The following is a 15,670-nucleotide window of genomic DNA, read 5'->3' as shown; positions in this document are numbered from 1 at the left end:
TCTGCACCTGTGATAGCACAGAGCCGCTTGGGCACAGTGGGAAAGCTGTGAACCAATGACTCCATGCTACCACAGAGGTGTGGGCAAGGGAGGAGAGAGTGGCCACATAATCCAATCCTATCGGCTTTTGTCGCATTTGTTTAGGGAGTCCCAGTGCCAAATCGGTGGGGTCGTGGAGGATTGAACTTCATCCCAATCAGTAGCTGATTACCCTTTTCCCACAATGAATTTTTACCTTTTCTCAAATAGTTCATCAGGGATGTCTGTATGGCTGATTTTGTGGTGAAACCCCTCTCACAGTGTGATGTCTGGGCTATGGCCCCTCAGTTGCCTGTCTGTGAACCTTGTTGCATTATGGGAAATAACGGCTTTTACCCAGCAGCTAAGGGCCCATTTCCACTACATACGGATTCTGGATGCAGAAAACTGACTCCAATGAAAGCCTATGGAAAATCTGCATCAGAAAAATTGTGTGTAGTGGAAACAGGCCCTAAGCAAGCAGTATCTCACTCTGTGCATAGACCTCTCAGTAATGAACATTCTGTACAGATCATCTGGCTGAACTAAAGAGGTCACCACCAGTGATAAATGTCAGAATGTAAATCAGAGAGAGGAAAGATTTTATAATGGGCAAACACTGACTAATTTATAAATAAATATTGAAAATCATAAGCAAAACCATTCCTCCTTAAATGTGCTGATAGTACATTGTCCCAGCCTCAGGGCTGAGCTACCTACAGATAGATATTAGATGGCTGTCTTTTATTCCTGACTGTTCAGGCTTGGATCACTTTGTGGCATTCTTCTGTTGATACAGTGGAAAACCTAAACTTGCCTATTAATGGTGCAATTTTTTTTATTTATTATTATTATTGTTTTTATATAACAGCTTGAATTTTTGATAAGATTATTCAAATCAAAATAAAAGCTATTTAATTGATCCACAGCATTGAAGACTCCAATTTACAGTAATATCTTAACCAGTTACGGTTGGATCCATGATCAATCCAAAGTCCTCCACGCCGATTGGCCAATTTGTATAAGGAAATGATCGATAAAGCAATCATTCAGCCCACCAGCTTATGCAATAATGCAATCATTGAGCCCACCAGCTTCTCTGCTTTAAGGGCCTGAGCCCACTGCTGCGGTGTTAAAATTGCATGCCTTTTTCTAGCATTTTTTAAATGAGTTTACGGCCATTTTAATGCGTTTTTGGGTCTTTAAATGCATCAAACGCATTTGAAAAAATTATGCGTTTTTAAAAACTCAGCAGTGGGCTTAGACCCTAAGAGTTTCTTTAAGATTGAATATATATTTTTTTCTGTTTAATGTCAAATCCATTGAAAACATTGGAGAGTGTATAGTGGCCATGCCAATGCACAGATTGTATCCAGGATGCCTTTGTGTCATGATAGATCATTCTAGAAGTAGCCTTTCCTGGTTCCCAGAAGACATGTCACAGGCATGAAGCTTCTTGTTGCATCCTACATACTACTGTTCCAGAAGCTTGCTGAACTCCCTCCTAGATCTGCTCTCAAGGTATTTGGTTGACAAGTTCATGGTAGCGTAGACAATTCTCTTTCACAGTAGGGGCTCCTAGAGCTGGATATCTAAAAATGAATGTTTAAATGAGTTTCATATGTGTGCTCTCCCCCGGTATACATACTTTTCAGTACAGCGTAGTTTTCTCTGCAAGTTGCGGTCATGCTACTTAAGATGCCTGGAATGATAAAGTCAAGAACTTTTCAAATGGCGATTTTGAGCTATTTGTGTTTTCCATTAACTGCAGAGCGATGTTTAATCAAGTTCAACCAATGCTTTTTTTTTATTATGACTCAGGTTCTTGGTAAAGGAACAACATGAGCCTCATGAAACTGCCTACAAGGTGAGGTTTGAAAACATTTGTGCGTTTGATCCTTGGAAAGCGCTATGCTGTAGATGTAAACTGTAGGTTTGTTTTTTTGTTTTTTTCATCAGAGGACAGCGGTGATGGAGGCTGTGTGGGAAGATTCCTACTGGCTGTGGTTATTGGTTTTATCATCTCCTGAAACCCCCACACTTCTGTGTCTGTGATAAACACATCCTCCATGACTGACTGCAATTTTTAGTATGGGGATGAGGGGGGGGGGGGGGGGGGGGGGGTTGACAGTACCACATTTTCTGTTAATGCCTTATAAGTAACTTGACAGGTTTCTGTCCAGCATACTCTACGTCAGGGGTCCCCAAACGCTTTGGGTCGAGGGCCGGGTCAACATACTTCAGACTGCTATGGGGCCGGAGTATACATAAAATTATGTAGAAGTCTTTGCGGGCCAGACAGTGAAGCGTACCCAGGTGACAACCTGCAGTGTCACCTGATGTGGAATTTGATTGAAAATCAGTGAATTACTGCTTTCTGGCTTCCATGTGGATAGGTGGTGCCAGCACTGCTACTCTATATGTGGACCACCAATATTTAAAGATGTAGCTGACCGTATCCATAAGTAATATTTTGTGTGCGGGGGGGGGGGGGGGGGCATTAAAAAAGCCTCAGGGGGCCACATTCGGCCCGCTTAGTTTGAGGACCACTGCTCTACGTTCTGCAGATGACATCTCTGCCATCATTTTCCCACCCTTAGACTAGGCTTGCCAATGTTGTGACACTGGAGGACGTGTGTGGCACATGTCCACTTTGTACTTATGTGTTGATTTGTGCAGTTGTCTATCAGTGTTGTGTGTAATCTTAGCAGAGGCAATCACTTGCTGTCAATGGCTCAAATCTCTCTCCCACATCAGTCCCACCGAGACTGGGAAAATCTATCTGAGTAGTATGATGATGTAAGCTACCCGGGATAATTTGCCTGCACATAGGTTACATGTTTAAAGGGCAACAAGCACCACTTTTTTTCCCCCTGGTTTTTAATAGCTATAGGTGCTGCCATGTTACTGCCTCTCCTTCTAGGTGACCATTATTTATCAAGGGGAAGGTGTAAAGATGGCATCTGTGACTTCTGTAAACTCTTTGAAGCACAGTTGAAAGCTTTTGTTTGTTCTCTGCTAATGTGTGCAATAAAATAATTACTTCAGACCTAATGTGCCTGACATTTCTGTGGTTGAGGCTCTGGTTGCTAAAAATGGTGCTTGGTTCACTTTAAAGCTCAAACAGCCAGGCAGCTGGAAAGAGGTGACAGTTATTGCCCAGGAGCGGCGTTAAAATCCCTTAAAGAGACTCTGTAACAAAATTTTGAGCCTTATTTCTTCTATCCTATATGTTCATATAGCTGTTCTAATGCGCTCTGTCTTACTGCAGCCTTTCCTATTTGCACAGTGGCTGTATTATCTCTGTTATATGATCTAATCTTCTCTCCTCTGTCGGCTCTGTAGGGCTGAGGCAGTCAGGCAGGAATGTGCTGTGCTGCTTGTGATTGGATAGAAGCTATACACACCCTCTCCAGGCCCCCTGCACACTCTGTATGACTCGCACTCTGAGCTACTCTCAGCATATCACTTGTTATGTCTTTTGTTTGTAAACACTGCATAAAAATGGCAATTATAAGCCAGGATTGCAGCAGGGAGTCGCAGAAACAGCACAGAGGGGCCCAGGAGAACATAATGAATAGAATGGTATGCTTTTTATTCTAAGAATTTGACAGTACAGATTCTCTTTAAGGTACCTGGTCAAGAGGCCGAACACTGACCACTTCTTGCACCATTGCATAATCTCTGAGAAATTGTCTGTCTGTGTCCCACCCCCACAGCTCCCAACCAATGTTTCTAGGGGAAATCCCAGGGATTTGCACGGATGTGAGAATGGTGGTACTTGCAGCCATCTTCAGTCCTCCAGCAGATACTGAGTGGTGCAGCCACAATAGCTGGATTAATCAGACCCCATTACATAAATGAGTTCCTTTGCACTGAAGTGATTGAGGCTAGTGTGGCCAGCATGTCTTGTAGCCAAGTTCTGTGAGGAATGGGCTTTCGCCCGCCTTGTGCATGTGACACATATAAGCGCTTTAAACTTTTTTTTTTTTTTTAAACATTTTCCCCACCTGCGCTTCATTCATGTCTGGAAGCAATTCACACTGGCTGTAGGAAGACCATCAGCAGGAAGTCCGAGTCATTAAAGCATTTACTGTCTCCCTTTCCCCTTCTGCTCTATGTAAGTATTAAAGCTGTCAATCATGTGTCAGAAAGAGCTTGTAAACGTTCATAGTAGAGCACTGAGGCCAGCACAGCTGTGTCCAGATCTGTACAAGACACCAACCCCCCCCCCCCCCCTCCCCCTTTTATTCCTTTTAAATGCTCTGCCCACTTTGTAAATGAAGATGTTCCTGGTTGTGACTCGCCATGCACCCATGTTGCTAAGTTTATTCCTGCCCCATGCAATGTGCGTAATTGTCTGTCTGTTTATGTTGCATTGACGAACATGCATTGTGATTGGACAGTGCATACCATATGACAGTGCTGTCCTGTCAGCAGGGAAATAAAAGTTGCAATACTCAATGTTGCTTCCATTGACTGTTTTGCAATAAAGTGTGGCAAAGGACCTGGTCATGGCTTTCTAGATTGGCTGCCATCAAGTGCAAGTATTTCAGCATGTAAAAATTCTTCTGATGTATTGCAGCTCGGTTTCAGTTAGTTTCTAGGCTCCCAAGTTAAACTGTACTAGTAAGTGGCCCCACTCTGAACCAAGCTAGCCTTAGAAACACATTAAAGAATGTGCAAACCCGCATCTACATTGCAATGCCAGGATTTTTAACCATACCCTCCCTTCCCTCTCCCTAATTTAACTGTAAACACCCCCCCCCCCCCCCCCCCACACACACACACACTCTCACGCTCCAAAATCCTCCTTTACCCATCTTGAAGGGTCTTTAAAGGGAACCTGAGGTGAGTGGGGTATGTAGACTGCAATGTTTTTCCTTTTAAATAATGCGCATTGCCTGGCTGTCCTGCTGCCTCTAATACTTTTAGCCATAAACCTCAAACAAGCATGGAGATCAGATGTCTATGACAAATCTGACAAGATTACCTGAATGCTTGTTTCAGGTGTGCAATTTAGACCCTACTGACCAGAAATATCAGCAGGACTGCCAGGCAACGTGTATTGTTTAAAAGGAAATAAATAAGGAAATTTTCATAAGTCTCACACGTTGGGTACCTTTTTTAACTTTCGGATTCTGTTTCTCCACCATCAAGCCAGACAACCATGGAGCCCAAAACCTCATTGAAAGCATTCAGAATGCTATTGCTTCACTGACTAGTGTTCTTACAGAGTATTGTGTACCAGAACCACCAGGATCTTGTAAGACACTAAAAGGAACCTAAAATCCCACTTGCTAAAAAAGCTTCTCAAAGCAGATGGTAATTTGCAATTAATTAGTTCTGTATAAGCTAAAAGGAAGTTCCATCACCAAGTGGATAGGCAAAAAATTCAGTTTGTCCCTGAAAAGCCAAATACACACCCAGGTCCATTGGTTTACAGTGTGTCCAAAGCTTGTTAAAGGACACCTGAACTTGCTTGGGCCACTTAGTAGCGAATGGCTGAACTGAGGGCTTGGACAGTTTAGCCTTCTGGCTGCCAGTCACAAGCACTTTTCGGATGCAGTCTCATGCAGCCAAATGACAGCATCTGAAACACCCGGTGTCCATGTTTAACACATGGAGGGGTTTCTCTGAAGAAACAATGGCGTCTTTCGCATCTGAGTGACTTGGGCTCAGTTCACATTAGCGTTAAAAAGCGGACCGGAGGTGGAATGGGTACTGTACAAATGGAAAGGATCCAATGTTAACCAATGGAACCGTTCACATCCGTTCGCTCGAACGGGTTTGTTCCATACGATCCACTGGATGAAATGCAACTTTACTGCAGTACCAAATTTTCCGGACCGCTGAGCCCAGCAGACCAGAAACAGAAGCTAAAGCCCTGCATTGGGGGCAGTGGGAGAACAGAATACATCTTCACACTAGTGAAGAAACGGACCGTTAAAGGGTAAAATCATCCACTATGGGGAAGGGGTCTGGGGTCTGCGTCACATGACACGGTAGACAACTGAAACCTCAACCCTTTCTACCGCTGGCTTCAATAGACCAATCTGAATGTTTTAACCCACGCTCACCCACCCGGCTGCTGCACCCTCCCCCACCTGGCAAACGGAGTTAAATACGATCGATCGGTGATCAGATCCATTTTCACGGTTCCGTTTGCCAGTGTGCACCAAGCCATCCGGGTCCAGTGAAGTGGAGACCGGATCTGCTTAACTTTACAACACAATGTGAACCAGGCCTTATTGCGTGAAGTGGTGTGTCAGATTGGTCAAAGTGTTGTGAACTATTGTTTTTCCATTGTTTGCAGTCTTTAGGGAGGTGGCTAATGACTGGCTCTACTGAACAAGCAATTTAGTTGGCTGATGGACTTTGCCAAGCACTGGCTGATGGCATTGTCCCTCCATTCACCTCACTCACTGTTACTGCTTGTGCACTGCTTTGTTAGTGCCCCCCTCCCTCCCAAATAGCAACAAAATGTTGTTAGCCTTGAGGCTAGCAGCACCTCTGTACAGCCTCAGTCCCATGCTGTCACCCCATGAATTAAGTCTTGGCCCCTGCTGGGCGACAGTCCTTGTACATGTGTACACGTCTTTATTTTTGGATGATAATTGGGCTATCCAACATTCTTAGTTTGTTTATACTGACCTACATCTAGCGCTTGTACAAGTCTTCAGGAAGGTACAGGAGAATATTTGATGGTGTTAACTGATAGCAGGTTTGCTTTAAGTGTGGTCAGGTTAGTGGCTTGCTTTATGCTCGGCTGCCCTCAGATATTGCTTTGTGCTTTATTGTGGATGTGTTATTCTATAAAGGTGTGTGGTGAAGTACTCCAATCACCAGTGTATGACCTCTGTTCTCAGCTGAGTGGCTGCTGTTTGTTTTCAGCCCTTTTACTGTTGCACAATACAACATTCTTCTCTCCTGTCTGTTTGATGTTGGTAATTAAAATCTCTTGATATTTATTTGTGATGTGAGTAAATGTGTAAAGCTCTGGGAAGCTGCTGCACAGTCGTCTATTGTATGTCAGATATATTTGTAGTGTTGGCTGTTAGTGTTTCCATTTCTTGTAGGTTTTCATAATAGAAGCTTGTTTTGTTATTTGTATTCCTTGAGAAAGATTGCTTATAGTTTCTAAATGTCTCCTTAGGAAGTAGCAAAGAAGGCTCAAAGTTTGGAAAAAGCTAAATGCTGTGTATTGGAATTGGGCAATTTGGGTGATATAGGGTCCCCTCAAATCCTATTTAGCAGCATTAGGTGGTATTTGTCCCCCACCACTTAGGTAGTAGTAGTGAACAGTGGAGCATCGTACCTCACCTATCCTGTGCTACACTTCAGCCTTTTGTATCTCCCCACTGGTTCCTCTTCTCCATCCCTCACAGCCAAGTATGCTCTAGCATCACATGCTGGCGGGACACAGGAGCAGAGGCACCCCTGTTGGGACCCACAGAGAAAAGAGGACACCGTGAGAAGGAGAAAACGAGTAACGCATCTGTGAGACAAGTAAGATAGGACTTTCCGCTGTGCCCTCTGCACTAACTCTTTGGTTTTACCCCTCTGATAGTGACACCTGTTGCCTGCTACACCCCAATGAGGTTTCCTACAGCGTCCTCTGGTCCCCATTGCCACTTGCTGACCCTCCAAAGATTACCAACAAGGGCTTGTCAGGGCCGTGCTCCTCTTCAGGCAAGAGCTTGGCTGTACTGCACCTGCGGGAGTGCAGCAAGCCAGAGCCACTGAGCACAAGTGCTGGCCAAAAATGTTTTTCAGTTAGCTATATTTATACTGTAAAAGTGGCAATCTTATAAAGTGATTGCCACATTTTATGGATAAGGGGAGAACCACTTATCTGTATTTGCCGCTTTTCTGTGCCACGCACTGCTACTTTACCTAATGAGAAGTAACAATGGTGGCTGGCAGTTTTTTTCCTATTCATCTGAGAGAAGCTGCAATAGTAGTACAGAGGCGCCAACAGGGTAAAAACAATGTTTCTTTAAAATGGATAAAATGAAGTAGGTAGCAGTGGACTTACCCCTCCAAAACAGGCACAAAAAATAGCTTTTTTAAGCAAAAATCAGTTTATTCACCTACTCCGAACAAGGTGCAACGCGTTTCGCGGGTATATCCCACTTCCTCAGGCAATAAATAGGAGCATATCACCAATGCGGTGCGGTACATAGCCTGGCGCCTCTGTACTGCTATTGCCGTTGTTTCCACCCCTGGTGGAGGGGAATTCTTCCTTTTTCCCGATCTACAGAGAGTGACTTCTTAATCCTGAGTGGGGACAGGTCTAATCTCCTCGCCTGCCTTCATAGTGGTTACCTGGACGGTAACCCTTGTTTGTAAGTATAACCTACCTATACTTGGCTTCCATACCCAATTTACAGTACATACTACATTATACTGGGAGAAAAGCTGGACATCACAGATTTACATGAAAGAATCTGAAGTGGAAATAAACGTATGAAATAATTTGTATGTGTAGTACAGCTAAGTAATAAAACATTAGTAGCACAGAAACTAGACTCGTATTGTTTGCAGTACAGGAAGAGTTAAGAAACTTCACTTATCTATGCAAAAGAGCTTCTCTGAGCTCTCCGACTTTAGTTGGCTACAGTGCTGTTTTCTGAGACACTTTATCCTTCAAAGAAACAGTGACAGGCAGCTTCAGATAAGATTTTTACTGCATGGAAGTTGAAAGGGTCATTAGCCCTGCTCTGTTTCATAGCGTGGTTTCACAGTGTGGTTTGTAAATTGGAAATATGACAGAATGAGGCAATGTTATAAAAAAAAAAAAACTGTATAACTGAAAACTGAAATATTTTCTTTGCTACTAATGTTGTCTTAATTATCCATCCTACAAATACAATTCATTATATCATAAGGTTCTTTTTTCTGCTTCAATGTCCCTTTAATTACGATGCAACGATCAAAGCATTGATTGCCTCAGTAATGCATCTGATAACCCTTTTGTAAAAGTGGTAATCATTTTTTAATTTGCTATATTTCGGCTTTCAAACTGTTTTATATGTTTAGCTGAGTGGAAACTGCAGTTCATAAAAGCTTTGATAAACACGGAGTCATGCTAATTTCACATATTTAGTAAAGTCTCCACATCCCAGACAACTGTATGGAGCACAGACAGACAGCAGTTGACATAAGCAGTCACATATGGTCACGCGCTGGTTTTTAGCAGCTAATAACGCTTTGTTGAGGGGTATTACTCCTGTAAATCGGCTTTCTTCATATAGTGTGCAGCTTACAGATCTGAGATGTGAGATGGCTAGTGACATTTAGCATCATTACAAGCTGCTGCTGAGGAAACTGAGTGTCGAGGATGTGTGGAGAGGGATTAGGGAAGTGCTGCTCTGAACACTGCCAGGGCTGTTCTCTGTGTCACAAAGGCATCTTGTGAAGAATGCTCCTAAGTGCTTCCCCGATAGTCTATTGTCCTGGTTATTGAAGCTTTGCTCTTGCTTCAGATGAAGCTCTGATATTCGGCTCACAGGCTTGGATAAGGAAGCAGTTAAAATGCCACTAGAATGCTGTCAGAGGTCTTCCTGCTCTCATGTAAATCTTTATGTGCACGTTTGGTTGAGAAGGTAATGTGATTCGTTCCTTCAGAAGCCATGAGGAGTCCTCTGTTATATATTGCTAGTACAGAAAGGTCTTTAGTACTACTTGTAACCCTGCAGTGATTACTTTTTTGTTAAAATGATGTCAAATGTGACGTGGATCTACTTTTGGAATGTACATTTAGTTTCAGATTTCTTGGAAATTTATTGGAGGGCTGCCCATAAGAACTAGTGCTATAAAGTGAAAAATAAAAGTACCTGAATTTGGAAGTAAGACTGGCTGGCCACTTACTCCATAAAAACTGTAACCATGAATTGAAACTTCATCCCAATCAGTAGCTGATACCTCCTTTCCCATGAGAAATCTACTCCTTTTCACAAACTGATCATCAGGGGGCTCTGTATGGATGAATTAGTGGTAAACCCCTCCCTAAGTGTGTCAGCGCCTCACAGCACTCAGGTCCTGACATCACACTGTGTGAGCCTTGTTGCATTGTGGGAAATAATCGCTTTTTCCAACTGCTAAAAATGCAAGAAGCTTCTCCTTCTAGTGACATCACCTGCCAGCAGTAAACATGTCACCATGTATACTTTAGGGGAATGTTCTTTTCATGTACATGTACCTGTATGTGTTCATGTTCTTTGTTTTCTTTTGTGAAACACTCAATAAAACTTATTTGTTAAAAAAAAAAAAAAGTCACCATGTGATAAATGTCAGCATATAAATCAGGCAGAGGAAAGATTTTGCAATGAGCAAACACTGACTAAATCATGTTTTACGTAATTATTGTAAAAATTAAGCACTTTTTTTATTCCATTATTTTTACTTGAGTTCCTCTTTAACTCTGATCTTCCTCTGCTGCAGGCTGCTAGGCTCCTTTTTGCACACTTTGTCCAGACTGCACCCACCTCTGGCCACACCTCATCCATAGCAAATGTCTACCTTCACAAGGTGCTGAGGGAGGAAGGTGATTAGCAGCCCAGGCGTTACCAAGCTTGACGGTATTGTAGGATGCTGGATTAACACAGTGCTGTGCTTAAAGGTGCCCATTAAAGGTACAACATTTTCCTTAGATGCAATTATTTGATTAGATTTGAGGGATCGTAAGTAACTTGAAGGTAATTATTGATTGCTCACTCTCTCTCTTCAAATACTATCACAAAATCTACCAATCCACCATAGAATTGGTTTATGTTGATTTTCTCCTCCTACTGCCTGGTTTTCTGTACAGTTTAATTATAAAAATCTGATTGAATGATAACATTTGAGGTAAATATTGTACCATTAATTGGCATCCATCTTAAGAGGTGGGTTTAAATTAAGGGAGGGTTTGAGATTAAGAGATGCTTGTAACTCTGAAGGAAAGCTGTAGCAACTTTGAACAAGATACTGAAGGACAGAGATGTCACTTTACCAATAAAGATCAGGATAGTTAAAGCTATGTTCTTCCCAGTAGTAACATATGACTGTAAAAGTTGAGCTATAAATAAGGTCATGAATGGAAAAATGTATGCTTTTTGAAGCTATAGGTGTGAAGAAAGCTACTGAGAGTTCGCTGGAATGCTAGAAGATCTAATCGGTCAATACTGTAGTGAACCTGAGACGACAGACACCTCCGGTTCAATACTTACCTGGGGTTTCCTCTAGTCCTTTTCAGGCGGCTCAGTCTCTCGCTGTCTCCCCGGGTGGCTCCTGTACCCCTACAGTACGGCCAGGTATCCTGGCAGAGCCGTGCTTCATTGCGCATATGTGGCTCGGCCACGTGCTCTCCCCAGTCGTGCTCCCGTCGCTGGGAGCTCTGCGTACCGCGCATGCACAATGAAGCTTGACTTGACCAGGCTTTCAAGCCATGTTGCAAGAGACAGAAGCCACCCATTGAGATGGCAAGGGACTGAGTGGCCTCAAAGGGGGCTTAAAGTGCATCTAAACCGTCCAAAAGAAAGAGTTTCACTAACCTGAGGCTTCTACTAGCCCCCTGCAGCCGTCTTGTCCCACGCTGGCCCTCAACGTTTCTCCTTTCCCTCGCCGCGGCTTAGTTTCAGTTTTGCCGACGTGCTACTGTGCCTGTGTGGCCATGCGCATCTTCATTCGTATTCCCATCGACAAGAGCCACATATGTGAAGCTATGAACATGCCTATGCAACAGCTGAAAGAAGCATGTGCATATGGTCATGAAGAGTTAGTCGTCTAAACAAGGTGGAAGAAGGGGGTCAGATCTAAGTGTGGGTCATATATTGTAATTCCCAAGGTTTGAAACCTTGATTTTAGAATACAAGTATTTATTTATCCTCCAGGAGTGGGAAGCATAGGAGAGTTTTCCACCATCCCTGAAAGCATCTGCAACGGACGGTCTTATGGGGCTGTGCATTCACTGCTTATAGGAATTTGTGAGGTACCAGCAGCAGAGTTGGTGGGCTCTTCTGTGTGAGGAGGGGCATTTTCGAATTAAAAGTATAAATATTATATGAAATCCGTTTCAGCACTTTGGACAGCACTTATCAATTCACTTTTAAGCATCCATTTTTTAGCTTGGTTATGGAATCTGCCATAAGATTGGTCAAGTGTACACTAAAAAGATTCTCTAGCAGACTGAATATTACCGTGATTTATTCGCCCCGTAATCCTGATCAATAAATTCTGGATAATCCATCAAAAATCTGGTCAGATGTGCCAGGTAACCATTTGAAGGGGTTGGCACTAGTTACAATTAGAACATTTATTAATCAATATAATAGATACATAATAGCTGTATAGGCAACAGCCTTCTATTGTAGACTATGTATTCCATTGCAGAGTAGCTAGTAGTAGTGGTAAGGGCTGGTTCAGACGGACGCTTGCTGAATGTTTGCCGCCAGCGTTCGGGGCTTGGTGTTAAACGCTCCCATTCAAGTGAATGGGAGCGTTTGTACCAAGCTTTCACGCGCGTTTACACGAACGCGTCGTTTGGGGACCGATTTTCCCTGGCGTTCAAGGAGCCCCTGGAAGCTACATGTAGCTTCCAGGGGCGGTTAACCGCGACGGGTAATGTACCCCTAGGGGAAGAAAAAACACGACCGCATCTGAACGCAACGCGAACGCTGCTGAAAGCCCGAGTGCATTGCCGCCGCGGCGCCAATGAACGCAACGCCTCCAAACGTCCGTCTGAACCAGCCCTTACACATTAGCTACTTTGGCTTGAAAAATGGTATATACGGTTGTCAAAAATGACAGGCTGTTGCCTATAGCCTATACAGCTATTATGTATGTGTTCTATTGATAAATACATGTTTTTTTGTGACTGTGGTTCCAACTGCTTGGAATTGTCCAGGACTTAATTGGGCTCCAGGTCCGGTCACTCGAAGTTTTGCCTCCACTCTTACGGGGATAGGAGCTTCTCTATTCTACTAAAGTATCTGGTGTGGCAGGAAATTCCTGGAAAGGGCATAAGCTGCAGGTAGGAGTGGTGGGGGGCGATTGCTGGGTGAAACCTTGTACTAAGGGCCTGCGCATATGGTCACGCTGCTGAGCTGGTTGTTGCATCAGTGTGTGATGCACAAGGACATAACACAGGCATACATATGAATTGGCTGACGGGAGACTTGGGCGCAGGATACAGCCAGTATATGGGTTATCCTGCTGCTGCACAAGTTCCCAGCAGTGTTAAATACTATTCCCCCTCTAGGTCCATGTGGATAGTGGGGAATGATGTAATTCGGATTCCAGCTATTGCTGGAAGTAGGGCTGAACGGTTCGGCGGTTTTAAACCGAAACCGCGATTGCAGCAAGGGCGATCTAGTTGTCAGTCCCTGCAGTTTCCAGTCGCTCGGCGCCCGCTGTGCTGGTCCGTGCGGCTCCGCCTGCCACCGCTACGTCATATGCGTGAAGACGCGTGATTGGCTAAATCTGCCTGGAGAGTGGTAAAGCACTGCTGAATGGGTCCGCCCCCCTCCGCCCTCATAAGCGATGTGCGTCTCCGCACATGACCCCACGCTGCTCTATACCTTCTCCCCCAATTTACTACATCATCCATCCATAATTCCTCTCCCCCTCAGTGTACCCCAATCAATGACTCCCCCATCCATACACTCCATATTATATTTATATTATAGCGCCAGCACAGTCTGCGGCGCTGTGCAGAGGTGCATAATACGGAAACTGCTGTACACAGAATATACACACTGCTACAGACACAGCCATTGATTACACTGACTAATGTGACCTGAATACAGTGTACAGCAAATACCAGGAAACAAGAGGGTCTATATAGCCCACCTCCCCAATACTACGTCATCCATCCATGAACCCCTCCCCCCCCAGTGTACCCCAATCACTGACTCCATCCATACACTCCATTCACTTCTGCAGGTGTAACCCCTAACCCTGTATATGTAACCTCTGTACCCCAATCACTAACCCTCATCCATACTCTCCATTTACCTCTGCAGGTGTAACCCCTAACCCTGTATATCCTAATGTAACCCCTGTACCCTAATCACTGACCCCATCCATACACTCCATTCATTTCTGCAGGTGTAACTCCTATCCCTGTATATGTAACCCCTGTACCTCAATCACTGACCCCCATCCATACACTCCATTTCTGCAGGTGTAACCCCTAACTCTGTATATCCTGATGTAACCCCTGTACCCCAATCACTGACCCCATCCATACACTCCATTCACTTCTGCAGGTGTAACCCCTAACCCTTTATATGTAACCCCTGTCTCATACTCACCATCGCTGTGCTGATCCATCGTTGTGTATTAAAAATCGTGAATTGAATCGAAATCGCAATTTCTGTCAGAAATCGTGCAATTCAATCTTTTCCTAAAATCGTTCAGGCCTAGCTGGAAGGCGAATTACAGTGTTTTAGAAGCAACTTCATCTTCGTCATCTGACAGCGCCGAAGTTTCTGACTGTGCGCCGCTATAGCCGTAATTCCTGTTACAGCCTATGGTGGCGCCGGCTGTGCCCAAATCTCCTGCGCTTCAATCAAAGTGCTCATTGAGGGAGAGTGTGACATGCATGTGTGCTCTGTAAATTGCTGTGGTAGATACCAGCTTTTTATAAATAATTGCGACACTCTCGGTATATGGCAACCTTTTTAACAACCCTCTTGTAGGCTGATGGGTGACGTTAAAGAAAGCAAACCAGAACCACATAAAACTTATGATATAATGAACTGTATGTGTAGTACGGATAATGAAGAGAATATTAGTAACAAAGAAAAGAGACTCCTATTTTTATTTCGGTTACACAGCTTACAGTTTTTTTTTTTGTTTTTTTTTATAACCTTGCATCATACTGTCATATTTACAGTTCACAAAAGTTTAAGCTTTAAAACGGAGCAGATCTGATGACCTTTTGAACTTTCCTGCTGTAAAACCTCATCTCAAGAAGTCTCTCGCTGTTTCTTGGCTGTTGAAGTGCTTCAGAAAACAGGACTGTATTTGACCCAAGTTTGGCATAGGTAACTGAAGTTTCTTAACTCTTCCTGTACTGGTAAACAATGAGACTTTTCTTTGACACTAATGTAATATTTCTTAGCTGTACTACACATAGAATTTATTCTCATCAGTTTACTTTTGCTCAAGGTTTGCTTTAAAGTGAAGGGGAACCGAATTTAAAAAAATGAAACAGATACTTACCCAAGGAGAGGGAAGGCTCTGGGTCCTATAGAGCCTTCCGGCTCCTCTCCTGGTCCCCTCGTTCCAGTGCTAGCTCGCCTGGCAGCAATATTTGACTAATTTAGTCATACTACTTTATCCGGCCGAAGGAGGCTTCAGAGGTCTTCAGGGAGCCCGAGTGCTCCTGAAGAAGGGCGGCCCTGTACTGCACCTGCGGAAGCACGCTCTCTTGCATGGTCACGCCTGTGCAGTATAGAGCAGCACGTCTTGGGGAGGACACGGCTCCCGAAGATTTCCAAATACCCTTTCGATGGGGGATTGAAACGAGGGGAGCCAGCACAGGATAGAGGGCACTGAGAGAGGAGACAGAAGGCTCTATACAACCCAGAGCCTTCCCTCTCCTTAGGTAACTATCTGCTTCATTTTTTTTTTAAATGCAGTTCCCATTCACTTTAACCCCCCT

At 43.9% G+C, this 15,670-nt stretch overlaps 1 protein-coding gene across 2 annotated transcripts in view; it reads left to right on the top strand.

Moving 5' to 3' along the window:
- Positions 1 to 15,670, top strand: part of NCOA2 (nuclear receptor coactivator 2) — a 372,516-nt gene that overhangs the window by 46,860 nt on the left and 309,986 nt on the right. The window contains exon 1 of one of the 2 annotated variants that reach the window (XM_068237482.1): positions 1,860 to 1,885. The exons of the other annotated variant lie outside the window; for it this stretch is intronic. The gene's annotated coding sequence lies outside the window, so the exon portion shown is untranslated. Of the gene's footprint in view, positions 1 to 1,859; positions 1,886 to 15,670 lie in introns of those variants that run through there. 2 annotated transcript variants of the gene reach the window in all.

Source organism: Hyperolius riggenbachi, chromosome 5 (genome assembly GCF_040937935.1).
Source record: "Hyperolius riggenbachi isolate aHypRig1 chromosome 5, aHypRig1.pri, whole genome shotgun sequence".
NCBI classification, from domain to species: domain Eukaryota; kingdom Metazoa; phylum Chordata; class Amphibia; order Anura; family Hyperoliidae; genus Hyperolius; species Hyperolius riggenbachi.
The sequence above is the reverse complement of the archived record's forward strand: the minus strand, read 5'-3'. Positions and strand labels throughout refer to the sequence as shown.